Raw genomic sequence first — 15,199 nt, 5'->3', positions numbered from 1 at the left:
CCTGTGTTGAACTGTAATACGACACCTGAAGGATCCAAGAGTGGAAATGTGTGGAAATGTCACATCTGGGAGCTCCAGCATGGTGTGATGGGACGTGCACAGTCATAGATATCATAACAACGCTTATGAAGTGCATTAACACACCATAACCTGCCTGAATGGAGACCTCACGTCATTATATGCGACTGACTCGACCCCTTTTTTTTTTTTTGGTCTAAACATACTTTTCATATCCGTTTGAAACGCAGTCTCACTTGTTTAAAATTTTAATGAGGAAAACTTATTTTAAAACGACATGCATGACAATAAAAGTGCTAGATTGTGGAGGATTTGGTCAGTTTTTAACCTGCAAACCTTCACAAAAAAGAACTAACAGTGGATGCAACTACACATACAAACATATGACACCAAATACGTACACTTCGCTGGGTGACTATAACATCATTAAATTTGTCTTTTCTTCGTCATAAAATAAACAAATGATGAGTTTAAGGCTCTTAAAGTTGCTTTGCGAGGCCTGTGGGTAAAATACCAGAAATGATGACACTTAAACATAAATTCTGAGCACTTACTCACGCAAAAAGTATTTGTGATACCTTGTAATATTGACATTTTGAAGTATTTTGGGGTAGCATGCTGCTCTCGTCTCATACAATCCTGCTGTGGCTAGTTAGCATTTAGCTAATTGGTAATCTCTGGTAATGTTTGGTCAGAAAACACACAACATTTGTACATTCAGGACCCAATTCTCCGCTCCATTTTAGAAATTGAAGAGAGAATACAAAGAGGCGAGTACAATCCCCTCTGGAGTCAATAACTGTGGCTCTAAATATTAATAAAAGTTGAACAGTGTTTGTAAAAATCCACCGAACCCACATGAAGACCTGCACACCTGTGGATTGTCAGCAATTAGCTCGAGTATTTACCCGCCTGAGAGTTGGCTTCCATTACACCGTAATGTAACCGCAAACTGACTAAAAATAACACAACACTTTCCCTAAAAAAGCTGAACTCGACGACAGAAATAAAAATACATACGTTTGAGGGGTTAAAATGAGCCTTTTATAAGAGTTTCCTCAAGACAACGCACCGAAGCTAGCCGCTCTATTTCAAACAGTTCTCACCGATGGACCGCTGCTATTTGAAGCTAGTGGGTGTAGTCGGTATAACGGGACGGAGCCTGGCTCACACCGGGGAACTTTTAACGCCTTAAAGAGGTCGCTAATTCTCCGTATGTGATACCAAAAGCGGAACGTAATAAAAACTGTGATTTAAACCCACATAAGCTGCCGTTTAGGGACAGTTTGGGGGGTACATTTTGGAACAACTCGGCCTCTCTGTGACACATGAACTGGTCCGACACGAGGATATCCGCTATTGCATCAAACTTGAAGAAGAGAAGCTCCTCTCTTTTTAGGGAGAGGCGACTCACCGGGGGTCGACGTGTGTCTTTAAATCGGCTGAAGCGATCGGTATCTTCAAGCGAAACTGAACGTTCACGACGAAAAATCCCTCCTCGGTGCCGTTTCTCGTCTCTCGGCGCGCACTCGGAGACGAATCCCCGCAGACATAGAAGAACCGTTGAAGTCTAAACAGCCATAAGGGGATTTGGGGCGCATGCGTCAAGTCGGCCGCGGGTGATTACGACCACTTCCTGTTGCGGCTTTAAGCGTAAAAGCCTCACCGAAAAGGGTGCAAGAAAAAAGTGTTTTGAAGATAGACAGCGGTTATTCAAAATGCTGCACGGGAAAAAGTGAGAGAAAAAAAAGCAATACTGAAGGTTAAAAGAAAAACAACATGATAAAATAATAAAACTAAATAACAGTACAGCCAAGGTGAATAAAGTGAACACAACTTACAGAATAATTAACCCTTGTCCTCATTTATGGCCACCAAAAATATTGTTTCCTTGTTTGGAAAAACATCCAAAAATTCAGCAAATAAAATTCCCATAATTTCTGAAAATTTGCTAAACTTTCACGAAGAACATTCCAATAATTCCTTCAAAGTTTACCTTAAAATTTTATTTTAAAAAATCCCCAAATGTGGCAAGAAAATTACTGTAAAGATTAAAAAATGAGTAAAAATCTTCCAAAAAAAGCCTAAAAATATCTAAAGTGGCTGCATATATATCAATAAAACTCCTAATATTTTATTTAAGAACAAGAAATCCAGCAAAATTTGCTGACTTTGATTGACTTTTTGTAAATTTTCTTAAGAGGCACTTTTAACATTTTTTTTTCACCAAAAATGCGCAAAGATTTCCCAAATATGTTGAAAATGTGGACATCAGAAGTTTTACTACATTTCTTCCACATTTTCAAACTTTAAATCGGGTCAATTTTGACCCGCAGGACGACACGAGGGTTAAACCCAATTGACTGGAACAGCAAGAAAAGACAAAAGATAAACATAAAATAAAATAGCAAACTAAAAAAATAGACAAAGACCATCAGCACCCAACAATAACAATATTAGGACGAAAGCACTAAATCATTCTGCAAAGTCCTCCCTCTATAGGCAAATAATAAACACTCACTTATGCAAGTCAAACTTTAATTGCCTGATTTCTAGTGAGCAGCAAGTGTCTGCAGCAGAGGAAGGTGTATTTCAAGGTTGCATTTCTAGAATCATTGTTTTGGATTTCATTTTCATTCATTTACTTTTCTTTTTTAGGCCAAATAACATGGCTATTTGTTTCCTGATTTTCTTGCCTACAGACACTGCTAATAATAAGTACATACAGTCCGAGGTGAAACAAATGCTTATAAATATAAATACTTGGATAAAAGTATTATTTTGGGCACTTTTGGATTCTACAACCTGCACACACACCACATTGTTTCTGCTTGTTGGTTTTATTTTGAAAGGAAAACACCAGGTTCCCGTCCATCTGTGTAGTTCCTGTCGCTAACTTGACACAGCTAATTGTAGAGATGTACAATATGGCTGTCAGCAGCCAGAAGTGGAGGTAAGATAAGTATGGGGCATGCACCGTGCCATGAGGTGTATGAGGGGTGATTTATACCAGAGAAACGGTGAGAATGTAGGCGGCGCACCCACAGTAAGGCTCCATTATCGTATAGCATCATCTGCAGAACCTTCCAGTCTTTTGTATCTTTAAATAGGCTTAGTGAGCAGCAGGGCTCAGTACATTAGTTTGCTCTGGAAGTTTTTGCATAATAGTACACCCAATTAATTGAAATACTGTCAAAATTTCTCTATCACAGCTTTCTTTTTTCTTTTTTAAAGCAGAAAATATACTTAAAAGTGACCATTTCCACTGAAATCAGTCACATTATCGATCAAAAATAACCCTAATATGATCATTCGGGACTAACACACATCCAGTTTCTATCTTTAAGCACTCGATTAATCCAAGAATGGAACACATACTGCATATCTGACTAGAAGTGCTATTTAAAGCCACTTCAGGATCATCAGATGGACGTGAATGAGGCCTTCCTGTGCAGCTGAGAACCTCTATCAAATATAATCCCTGTTTATTTGTATTTATCTTTCCTGAAACCTGTCATTAAATGCTAGGCGGAATAAACAAACAGTAAAAATGCAGGTTAATGTATATGCCTAATACCTAATTGTTCACACATAAACATCCCACATGATTTTATTCTTCATTAAGTTTGGAAGCGGTGGGTTTTTCCTCTCTGTTCTTTGCATTTTCACAACATGTTGATATAAAATATTGATATTTTTCTTGAGTATTCTATCAAAATGCATTTGAAAAGGACCAATTTAAGCAAATATTTCCCACATAAACAATTTAAGCAGGTCTTTGTATTTACTCTTCATGTACTTTGTGAAAAAGAAGAAGAAATCTTGAAAATAAATTTAGTTTATGCATCACTGGAGCCTCCCAGTGGTCCTAAAGTGTACGTACCATCTAACAGTTTAAATCAGGGGTGTCAAACTCATTTTAGTTCAGGGGCCACATTCAGCCCAATTTGATCTCAAGTGGGCCGGACCAGTAAAATTACAGCATATTAACCCATAAAACTTCAAAATTTTCCTTTGTTTTTGATCAAACCAGTATGCTCTTCAAATGTTCGCATTTAATGAACAAAACATTATGAACAACCTGAGGTTTCTTCAGAAAAATAAATTCAATTTCAGCAATAATATGCCTCAGTTTATCATTTACACATTACAACTTACGAGTGACAGAGTGTCTACAAAGGAACACAACATTTAGTCATGATCAAAACAACAACAGTCGGCCAAGAAAAGACAAAAAACATCAAAAACAAGACAAAATATTACAAAAATGAGACACAAAATGACAACGATGAGAACAAAGCGACCAAAAGTTAGACAAACAACACGAAACACAACAGAAAAGAGAGAAAAAAGTAGGCAAAAGAAGTTACAAAGCGCCAAGAAAATGGACAAACTGTCGGGCTGGCAGCTGTCAGGCCGAGTAGTCCCTCTCTCTCCTCCCCTTTCTTCCCTTTTTTAGGTTACCTATGGAGTAACTGCAGCACCAGGTGTTCACCATCAGCGGGTCCAGGAGCAGGTGGAGCGCAGCCAATCAAGCCTCACTCTCTCTGCAATATAACCAGACGCCACTCATCTCTTACTGCTGGATCGTGACACTGCCAGCGACAGCTCTCTCGTGTCTCTCCAGCCCTAGTGTTGTTGTTTCGTCGTACCTTTAGTAACTCTGGTTGTCCGCCTTCATTCTAGTTCTGTATCCATCTGCTCCTGCTCGGTTCCACCTGGGTTCTCCGTTGTCTCCAACTAAAGGTTTCGTCCTACTCCTGGGATTCACTCACCACCACCTGGCATCCCTCCATTATGAACCTGCCGCTGAACACGTCCAGGATCGTACGCACACAGTGACTCCCAGCTCTGAGCATCAGACTACCAGAGCCATTTAAGTAACTCCTCAGTGCAGTTATTGGAGTCGTTCATGTTTGTGCTTTCGCTTCCGAGCTCTGTGCTTATAGTTAGTCTTGCTTTAGTTGTTGTCAAGCTTGTAGTTTATCGCTTTGCTATATCGTACTTTGAGTCACTAAGTCTTCTCTTCCCTTTCTTGCCTGAGTCTTAACCATCGTGAGTCGGCTTAGAGTTTTGTAATTAGCCCAGCTAGCCACTAGTAGTAGTCTAGTCTTCAGTTCTATGTTTACCAAGAGTAGTTTGGTTTTAGCTTTCCGGCTTTGATTTGTAGTTTCGTTCAACATTTTCTGAAAATAAAACTCTCTAAATAGCATCTGCCTGTCTGCTCATTTCCTGTGCTTGAGACACAAAATGACAAACACAAGTCATACAAAGCGACAAAAGAATATATTTCACTTTATGATCAAAACTACTTGACTAGAAATTATTTTAAATTAAAGTCTTACAAATCTGCAATCTATAGTTAATGTCTTCTCTGTAATTTTTACGCTTGACAAAATCATCCCACGGGCCGCATGTTTGACACCGCTGGTTAAAGTCTAAAAGAAACATCCAGCTTGAAAGTAAAACTACTTTCCTATCTGACAGTTATACTACCATATATTAGGTTATCATTAGTTGCACATTTAGGTAAAAGGATTTTACTGTGTTGAGATGAGTTTTGATGATATTCTCCAGTGTTCAAGCGACTGTTTGGTTTGTAAATATAAAAATGTGAAGAATGCAGCATCAAATAATGATTAATGTAGTTGTCTGCACTTAAACTTTTTCATTTGTATTCATGTTTTTTTTGTACCACCAGATGTCTGTCTTCTTGTGAAAAAGTTAATTACTAGATGGACTTTTCTTTGACACATAAGATACCTTCGTCCAGCTCACAATGATGGGAAAATAAAACAAGTCCTAAAAGTGACAAATACTGCAGGAAACACAACAGTTGTGCATAAAGTTTTTCTTCTTTTTTTTTTTTAAATGAACTTTAAGACAAACAGATGTGGAACTAACTGCACAGATGAATCACTGAGAGGACAAAACACATAAATTAAGCAAATTAAATAGTGAAGAATGGCATAAAAGCGCGGTGATAATTTAACTTTATGACTGTTTAAGACATTCACTGATCTGACAGCAGCTTTTGTTCTGTTTTGTTTCCTTCATGTGTTTTTCATCAGGGGTCGAAATAAGCTCAAAGCTAATTACCAACATTTTTGTGGTTGAATTATTGCGTGTTTTTAAAAGTCAATACATGAACAAATATGTGAAAATGCCACATAAATAGATAAACTCGTGAAGTAAATCTAACTGGAGCAAAAGATTTATTTGTCAACTTAAAAATTTAATGGCAAGAAAATGTCAAATAAAATATTTTAAGTGCACACATTGCTTCCAACTCAACCAGTTAGACATCTGCCATTTAACACAATAAGATCATGTAGAGTTAAACCTTACATTAACAACTAGATGCCTGTGTATTAAAGCTATTCAGATCAGGCTCACCGTGATGTCCGCCACAGGATGAGGAGGAGGCAGCAGCTGATTGGCTGACTGGAGACGGAGCTGCTGGTTTGAGGACGACGTGCAGGTAAAAATCTGAGATATTAACTAAAAAAAACACACAACAACAACATAGTAAACATCAACTTATGGTGCAGCAAAATCCAGAACTTCCATTTCAGTGTAATTTCCTAAAATGACGCACGGAGGCAGCGATGCTCCGTAGAAGAGAAAACATCAGGTTCGTTTTGGAGACGTCGCCACGCCAAAGTCAATTGTTAATCTGCGAGTTAATTGTGTCACGTCGAATAACACAAACTGCGCTTGACAGGGAATTAATTCCTTCGATACTTTTTACAAACACAACCCGACTGACAATTCGGCATATAAAGTTTAGCGGTATGTTCAGTATTTTACGTGCGCAATGTGGTAAAAATGCGCAAAAGTCGGCATTTTATTGAGACGCGCGTCTTGAAAAATTAAATTTATTCCCCAAAAGTGTCATTTCTGGTATGAATGGGCCAGATAAATTAATTCAGATTCTGGAAAGAGGAAAAAGAGGAACAAACAACCGTTCAAACACATGGAGAGGTCGCCACGCCAAAGTCAATTGTTAATCTGCGAGTTAATTGTGTTCACGTCGAGTAACACAAAGTGGGCTTGACACGGAGTTAATTCCGTCGATATTTCTAATAAACACAACCCGACTGACAATTCGGCATATACATTTTAGCGGCATGTTCAGTATTTTACGTGCGCAATGTGGTAAAAATGCGCAAAAATCGGCGTTTTTTTTTGTTTTTTTTTTTTTTGGAGACGCGCGCCTTGATGAATTAAATATATTCCACAAAAGTGTAATTTCTAGTATGTATGTGCCAGGTCAATGAAATCTGACTCTGGAATGAGGTACAAGAGAACTTGTTACACCAAATACAGCTAGGTTTTTAAGGAGGAGATCCATAATTGGTGTCAATTTAATCAGTTTTGCTGTTGAACAGTGTGAGCAAAAGTGTAAGACTCCAAAGGTGCACAAGAAATCACACTGAAATTAGAACTAAAAGTCAATCAAGTATCATTCTGAAAGTCAAATGAGCCATTTTCTGCACTTTGGAACTGTGTCCATGTGTGTTACGCCTTATTTTTTCCCCTTGCATGCAGGTTTTCAGTTTGTAAAGCACTCCCTGTTCTGCTTTTTTTGCTCTGTAAATCAGAACATTTCCAGAAAACTAAAACTGAAAGTGCTTCTTCAGTAAAACACACAAAAACACTTGAAATGTGTCTGCTCCTCTGCTTCCTCTGGACATCCCCTCGGCCACATCTGTGAGCTCGGCTGTTAAAAGTGTCACATTGTGCTGCATGCGGAGCTCGCCGGGGTCTTTATTTAGCTTTGGCATATCACCACGTCACAAGATCCCGGTCCATATGACTAAGGGCATGATGTGGCTCTATTGTCAGGGCAGTGAAAGGAGCCACTGTCAGAGGGGGACTGGTAATTGGAAGGGGAACTGGTCAAATTTGCTTTGATTGTTCTATCAGGTGTGTGAAAGGGGAGAGAAAAGAGTTTGTGATGTAAAGAAACATTGGATATCGGGGCGTCTCACGTGCCAGAAAAGAACAGAAAAGTCAGAATCTGATTGACAGAAACTTGGCCTTTATACCAGAGTTTCAAACAGCTAAAAATATCATTAACCCTCCAGTCGTCCTCATTTGCGCCACCAAAAAATATTGTTTCCTTGTCTGAGAAAATCCAAAAGTTGAGAAAAAAAATCCCCCAAATTTCTGAAAATTTGCAAAACCTTCAGGAAGAAAATTCCAATAATTCCTGTCAAAGTTTCCCTTAAAAGTTCTATTGAAAAAATCCTCCAAATTTGGCAAGAAAATTCTTGTAAATATTTTCAAAAAAATTGTAAAAATCTTCCCCAAAAAAATCCTAAAAATATCTAAATCGATTACATATATATCAGTCAAACTTATATATTTTTTAAGAACATATAAATGTTCTTAAAGAAACATTATTTTAACATTTCTTTTTTTTCCCCACCAAAAAATGTTTAAAAAAATACCCAAAAACGTTGAAAAAGCGGACATCAGAAGTTTCACTGTAATAAAAAAGATTTTAACTTTAAAACGAGTCAGTTTGACCCGCAGGATGACACGAGGGTTAAATGTGCCGGATTTAGGCCCAGATTTTGGCATTTTTCTGCCATTCTTTCCACAGAAGTTTAATCATGAATCTACAGGTTGACCTGAGTTGACTGCAAGACAAACTGCAGCACGGCTCACTTTGTTCAAAAGATAAAATTGGCAGCAGTAACGTCGTTAAAACCACAAAGGATGGGAGTGTGCGGTTGGTGCACGGTGGCATGGATGTTGTTAAGTGTTATGCAATGGCAGACCTGCCTTCAGTGGCTGTGTGTCTTCCTTCCTCCCCTCCCTCCTCTCACGCTGCTGACCACAGTGGATGGACGGTGCATCAGTCAGTTTCTGTTCCCGTTAATCCCACTGAAGTGACTTCTTTTTGAGCTGTCGATTCACCCGGTGAGATTTTGCATTTGTGCCGTTCTAGGAGCTACACGTGAAGAGGAGAAGCCTGCTGAGCTCGAGTGTCCAGGGGCAACGATGGGCCAACAGGCGTCTGGACCGGCAGACGTGGAGCAGGGGGTGGAGGCGGTGTCAACCATCAGCGGTAAGGAGACGAGAAAGTGGCAGATTTTCGAGTTTGGTTCCCAGTCAAGGAACACTGATTCCATGGATCTTCATCTACACTGTTCATAGATTCAAAAACAGGCAAAAAAAGAGTTCAATCTGGGAACATTTGTGTGATTTGTGTCTACCAGACAAATATGAGCAAACATAGGTACTTCGAAAATGCAAAAATAGTCAAGTGGAAAAGTCTACATCAATTTTCTGTCTTTAAATTGGACTCAAACTCAACCCTCCTCAGTGAAAGCCTTTCATGTAACCTGCTTAGCATGTTTATTTATTCTGCTTCATACTGGATTCGCTCGTTTTCCTAAAGCCACCTAAAAGCAATGACAAACATCAAAAGAGGAGTGTATCTTTTAAAGAATGTGAAAATATTCTCTGGTGGAGGAAGGCGTCACCTGAATCTGTCAAAAACGATCAAGGTTTGCTCATAAAAATGCCACAGAAAAAAAAAACTGAAGCCAACAAATGACACCATCTGCTCTATATTAAGAATATGTACTGTCACCGACCTTCTTATAATTAGTTTAATATGACATCGATGCTTAACATAAAGTTGACATGTGGTTGAAGTATGCACATATACTGCTTTGAAATGCTGCTCTGGCTCTGCTTACTTGTTTAGCTGCCGTATTAACAGTGGAATCCTATAAAAAGACCTGTGATTGGCCAAAGTCTCCTGTCACAAGCCGCATTTTCCCAAAGCCAAGTTGATCTAGTTTCCTCTTAGATGATTTGAATCACAATATTCTGAAAGATTAGTCTGAAATTTTGCCATCCATGGCAAAAAAACCCAAACAAAACGAAAGAAAAACCTGCCGTCGTCAGCTTTGTTGAATCCTTGGCAGCAGGTCACTCGGTCTGCTGGGACCAATTTCACAAATTTTCCAGCGTCTGCAAACAGTATCTTGTCTCATAAATCACTGTCATTTGAGATTTCATTTAAGTTCTACAAAGCTCGAATGTTCATGCAGCATTACGCTTCATTTCATTTGTCAAACTTCTAGATAGATAGATACTCAGAACAACCTCAAAGAGACTCCAAACAGCCTCAAGAAGACGCACATAAAACCTCAAGCTGTTTCCTCAAGTTTCTAAAGTTGTTTTGCTGGATGTCTGTCAGACAAAACTGAGGACAAAAGCTGCTCCAATGATATTTAAAGGTTGTAGGACACAAGAACTTTTGGGAGAAACTTAATTGATTGCGACATTTGAGCTAAAATTTTAGGTTTTTGAATTGGTGGAGGTTCATGCTAACCTCTTCATTTCAAACTAAGTTAATCAACATCCAACAACTTCTGTGTCTCTCTCCTCCAGCTCAGTTACAAAAAATGGAATTCACACTACCGATATTGGACTTAACTATAGCTAGAGACGATGTTTTATGTCTTCATACGTGTTGCACGAATGCTGCTTTGTCTCTCTGCCGGTGACCTCTTTTGACGAGGTGAAACACTTTGCCACTGTTGTTTCAAACACAGATATAAATAGTACCAGCGTGAAGAGATTAAATAGTACAACCTGGTATAATTCAATCCACATTTCCCAGAAGAGAATGTAGGAGAATAGGTTTTATCTAAAAAAGAAAAACAGGATAATTTAGTTTATCTGCGGGACTAGTTCTGTAGCCAGTTTCAGATTTTGAGGGCACAGGTTTGGATTTACTCCTCTACTTGATTCATTAATAAATCTAATTGTGTAGAGTGCCACTTAATAAAAAGTGCATGACTACTTTTGAAGTTTAATTCAGGAATGGTTGCCTGATGGGTGATGATGAATTTAGGGAATAAAAGATAATGTGATAGTTTAAGAGAGTCTTTAATGGTGCCACAAACACAACCAGAAGCTCCGATTTACTCCTTATTGCATCAAAAATCAACTCAAGAAAGCTGAGAAACTGTAGAAGTTCTGGAGTTGAGAAAAGTTTGGATTCTCAAGAACTCATTGGAATATGTGAAGCTAAAGATGAGGTGTTTTCCCCTTGCCAAACCCTTTTCCTAGCATCAACCTAAACCTAAAACAAGTCTTCACCTTATAATGATTTAATATATTATGGGGACTCTATTTGTTCCCGTAAGGAAGAGATGTCCCCATAATGTCACTGTGGAATGAGATGTAGGTCCCCACAACACGAGAAAAGACCTGCACCCCCACAAGTACCACGATATCAGCCTTTTCTTATGCTAGTTTTTGCCAAGTCAAGATTAGAAGTTGACAGACAGTCTAGACTGTCTCCAAACGTGCTAATGCTACATTAATTTTAGTCTTTTTTTTAGTCATATTAAACCTAAAATATATGAGAAACTGTAGAAATTTTGGAGCTGAGAAAAGGTTGGATTCTCAAGAACTCATTGGAATATGTGAAGCTAAAGATGAGGTGTTTTCTACTTGCCAAACCCTTTTCCGAGCATCAACCAAAACCTAAAACAAGTCTTCGCCTTATAATGATTTAATTTCCAATATGGGGACACTGTTTGTCCCCGTAAGGAAGACATGTCCCCATAATGTCACTGTGGAATGAGATGTAGGTCCCCACAACACGAGAAAAGACCTGCACCCCCACAAGTACGAAGATATCAGCCTTTTCTTATGCTGGTTTTTGCCAAGTCAAGATTAGAAGTTGACAGACAGATAGTCTAGACTGTGTTTCTGATGAAGTTACTGTCACCTTCATTGAAAAAAAACAACAACTTTTCTTTGACTACAAACTTTTGAACAGTCGGTACGTCTCCCCATGTGCTAATGCTACATTAAGTTTAGCCTTTTTTAGTCGTATTAAACCTAAAACACATGAGAAACGGTCCAATTTTGCATACAGGTTTGTTTTTTCTAACTGAAATAAAATAAATATGTGGTAATATGGCTATTCTCCGTATTCTGCAGAGCAAATGTAATAGGAAAGCTTTACCGAAAGTTAAAACGAACCTCATGAGACTTAACAGCAAACTTACTTCTTGCTTCTTCTTCATGTTCGTACACATAAAACATCCATATATGTGTAACAAATAGTTTACTTTTAGCCCCAGTCAGCAGGTCCAGCCTCCAGCTGTGATATAGAACAGACACAAGGACACATATTTGCTAAGTTAGTATAATTAGCTGAAGGGGGATTTGTGTCACAGCCCGCCCTCCACCCCTTATTTCCTGTGATAAACACGGAGCAGACATGACGCGAGATAAATAATCACACACTCACCGGCAACAAACGGCAGCATAATCGAGGAGGGCGGCTTGAAGAGGCTCCAAACGGACTCTTAGTATGAATCACACTCTATCAAGGCTCTAATGTCTCTTTTGGAGTTGATTCAAGAGGGCCAGGAGGTGTTTTCTGAACTGCTCAGCAATCTGTCTGATTCTATCAGTCTGCTGACCCGACAATCACAGAGCCACCGGCCAGCCTGGAGACGAGGTCAGTGTTAGCCGGGGTGTAAAACAACAGTTGTAAACTTCAATCTCCTTCTGTTGGCTTGTGTTGGTCTCTTATTATTAACTAGCTGCTGTTCAAAGTGGGGTCCTGGTGTTTAAACCAGTGTGACAGGATGACAGGACAGGATTTCCTATCATCGCAGGGAGATTCCAACCTGCTGTGTTCTCATTATCCAAACATAATAGAAGAACCTGATTATTTACTCGGCTGCTGATGCTACAGTAAGTCTGCGGTGTTTGGGAAAACTGTATGAAATGCGGTGCTCAAATGTGATATTTGAAGCTTTACTGGGAAGGATCTGAAAGTTTAAGGACGCATCTTTGAAAATAACATTCAGGTTATGCTTAATTTACAACATTCATCTGAAAAAGCGATTTGGCATCCGTACATAACGTGCACAACACACGCCTGTGCTCAGCGGAAGGTCATTTTGATTGTGGGTACATCTATTTTAAATGGTCACTTTCTATGTTGCGGGGATTTTTGTCGCAAAGTTTATACAGATTTCAGCAATCAGCCAACTCCGTATTTGAAGCATTTCTCAGTGAGTTCTGCTGAGATAGCTTGCTTTTAGCATGTAGGTGGAAAATAAAGCTTATCAAATAAATACTAGCATGGAAGAAATATCATTTTTGAGTAAAACAGTCAACAAACACACTCAAATGTTGTAGTATTCTCGTAGGCAGTATCCAGCAGGGGCTCTGCAGCAAACGCAGCCCTCTTTGGTGCATGACCTTAGTAACTGATTAGCTGACGTTGCCCTCGTGAGTGGCTAACTGATAACTTACCTTATGTCTCAATACACCAACAGGTGAGATGTCTGCTCACTAGCTGGATGGCTGGTGGGCAGATAAGACCGATAAACAGGCAGACGGGGCACAAAGTCAAAGAAACCCATTAGAAAGGCGAGCAGCAGGGTGTTTGTCATGTCTGCCGGTCTTTGCTGTGGCCGTCAACCTGCACAAAGGAAACAGAATCATAAATCCACTCAGACAAGCAGTCAAGGTGAGCGTTGCCGTAATGTAAAGCACACTTCTGTTACTTCTGAGTTGTTTAGAGAATAATAGGTGAATGCATCTATTGAGGGCTAGAGTTGAAGAACGAGCTGCATCGCTTGTTGAAAGTTCACTGCCTGATCAATAGAAACCAAACAAGTCGATTGATTTAGGTTTGTGGATAATTGATGGGGGGTTTATGAGTTTATAAAGATATCTGACTTGGAGATCCAGCTCATCTGTTTGTACTGGTGTGATACAGCACTCTAAAACATCACAAAGGAAGGTAGTTAAATCAACTTATCTTTTCTAGTTTTCTTAATGTAAATATATAAGTTTAACTAATTAAAGGTGGAATGTCACATTTTTATTTCCTGACAACCTTTGAGTTCTTGTAACCTGAGCCGTATGGTATGTAAAATAACGAGTTCAACAGATGAACAAATAAGAGTTCACTCGACTCAATAAATCAAGTTTAAACAAAACAAAATTAGCATATCAGCAGACTTTGCACAATGCACTGTTAGAGACTTAAAACGCCTCAGAAACTCTCAGTTTCTTTATAATTTGGAGAAAACAGACATGGTCTAAACTCGCTGTGTGTCTTTCTAAAGTTGTAGTTGTATCTTCTCATATTTAATCAAGACACTAGTATCCATGAGAAAAAGGTAAATACTGAATTTTAAAAGATTTTAGCATTTATCTCACTAACTGGGAGCTGCATCACAGATCGTCTTTCTAAACTTATGCTGGAGCAACTCTGTTTGGACCCACTGTTGATGTGACTTCAATTTAATATCTTTATTTCTTGAGTTTGATTAGATTAACTCGGCTGGTTTTACATAATATTCTGAGCTAACTAACCAACCAAACTGCAGTTACCTCACATTTTTAAGGCAGCAGATTATGTTTCTAGTTTGATGATTTCTCTGCCTCAGATGTTGTCGTCTTCCCTAAAGCAACGTAATCTAAGCTAACAAACTATCTGGTAAAATGCAAACCGCAAAATCAGTGTAATCTTTCGAACACAAACAGCCATGAGTGTTTGTGAAGCTTTTATAATATGATCATAACATAGATTAGAGACTTGCCCCAGTTTCATAAAGCAGCTCCGAGCTGACAGTCTGACTGGTCTACGATTACTTTGATTTAGGTAGCATTTATGTGGCCTTGTTTTAAAGTCAGTTTTTTCGCTACCTGTCGCTCAGACCAATTTCCATCAGTTTCAAGATGGCTGCCTTTGTGGCTTTACATAATTCTTGAGTTTAAGGCGCTATGTGAGAGCTGACGACTTCAGAGTTGTGCTATGGCTTGACATATGTCAGCAGGAAACCACTCTAGGCCTTGAAATGTCCTCTTATATACCCTGAGAATACAATGAAGCTGAAGCATGTCAAACAGGACATAAAGTATTTGTGGAATCAGCTGCATTTATGTCGTGTTCATTGTATTCTTCAGGTAATATACCTGTAGTGGTACAAGAAATTGAAGAAAACAAGGGTGGTCTAATAATTTTTTCCATGACTGAACTGTCAAATCTTGAATGTGGATTATTTTCGAGATAAGAGTAAACTGTATTTCATTTTCAGACACAAGCCTGCACGTTTTCGCAGCAGAAGGGAGGGGCGGAGGAAACAGGAGTGGTGTAATCACTCAAGAA

At 38.9% G+C, this 15,199-nt stretch overlaps 1 protein-coding gene across 4 annotated transcripts in view; it reads right to left on the bottom strand.

The window, feature by feature from the left end:
• LOC110958403 (radixin) overlaps nt 1-15,199 on the bottom strand; it is a 90,028-nt gene that overhangs the window by 29,820 nt on the left and 45,009 nt on the right. Inside the window, exons 3-6 of one of the 4 annotated variants that reach the window (XM_051942147.1) lie at nt 13,333-13,501; nt 12,069-12,163; nt 8,808-9,176; nt 6,415-6,519 (exon numbers count right to left, since the gene is read on the bottom strand). The gene's annotated coding sequence lies outside the window, so the exon portion shown is untranslated. Of the gene's footprint in view, nt 1-1,038; nt 1,160-1,432; nt 1,639-6,414; nt 6,520-8,807; nt 9,177-12,068; nt 12,164-12,313; nt 12,329-13,332; nt 13,502-15,199 lie in introns of those variants that run through there. The other 3 variants (XM_051942148.1, XM_051942146.1, XM_051942149.1) reach the window with 3 other exon arrangements.

Source organism: Acanthochromis polyacanthus, chromosome 22, assembly GCF_021347895.1.
Source record: "Acanthochromis polyacanthus isolate Apoly-LR-REF ecotype Palm Island chromosome 22, KAUST_Apoly_ChrSc, whole genome shotgun sequence".
Lineage (NCBI taxonomy): Eukaryota > Metazoa > Chordata > Actinopteri > Pomacentridae > Acanthochromis > Acanthochromis polyacanthus.
This window is presented reverse-complemented; position numbering and strand designations above follow the sequence as displayed.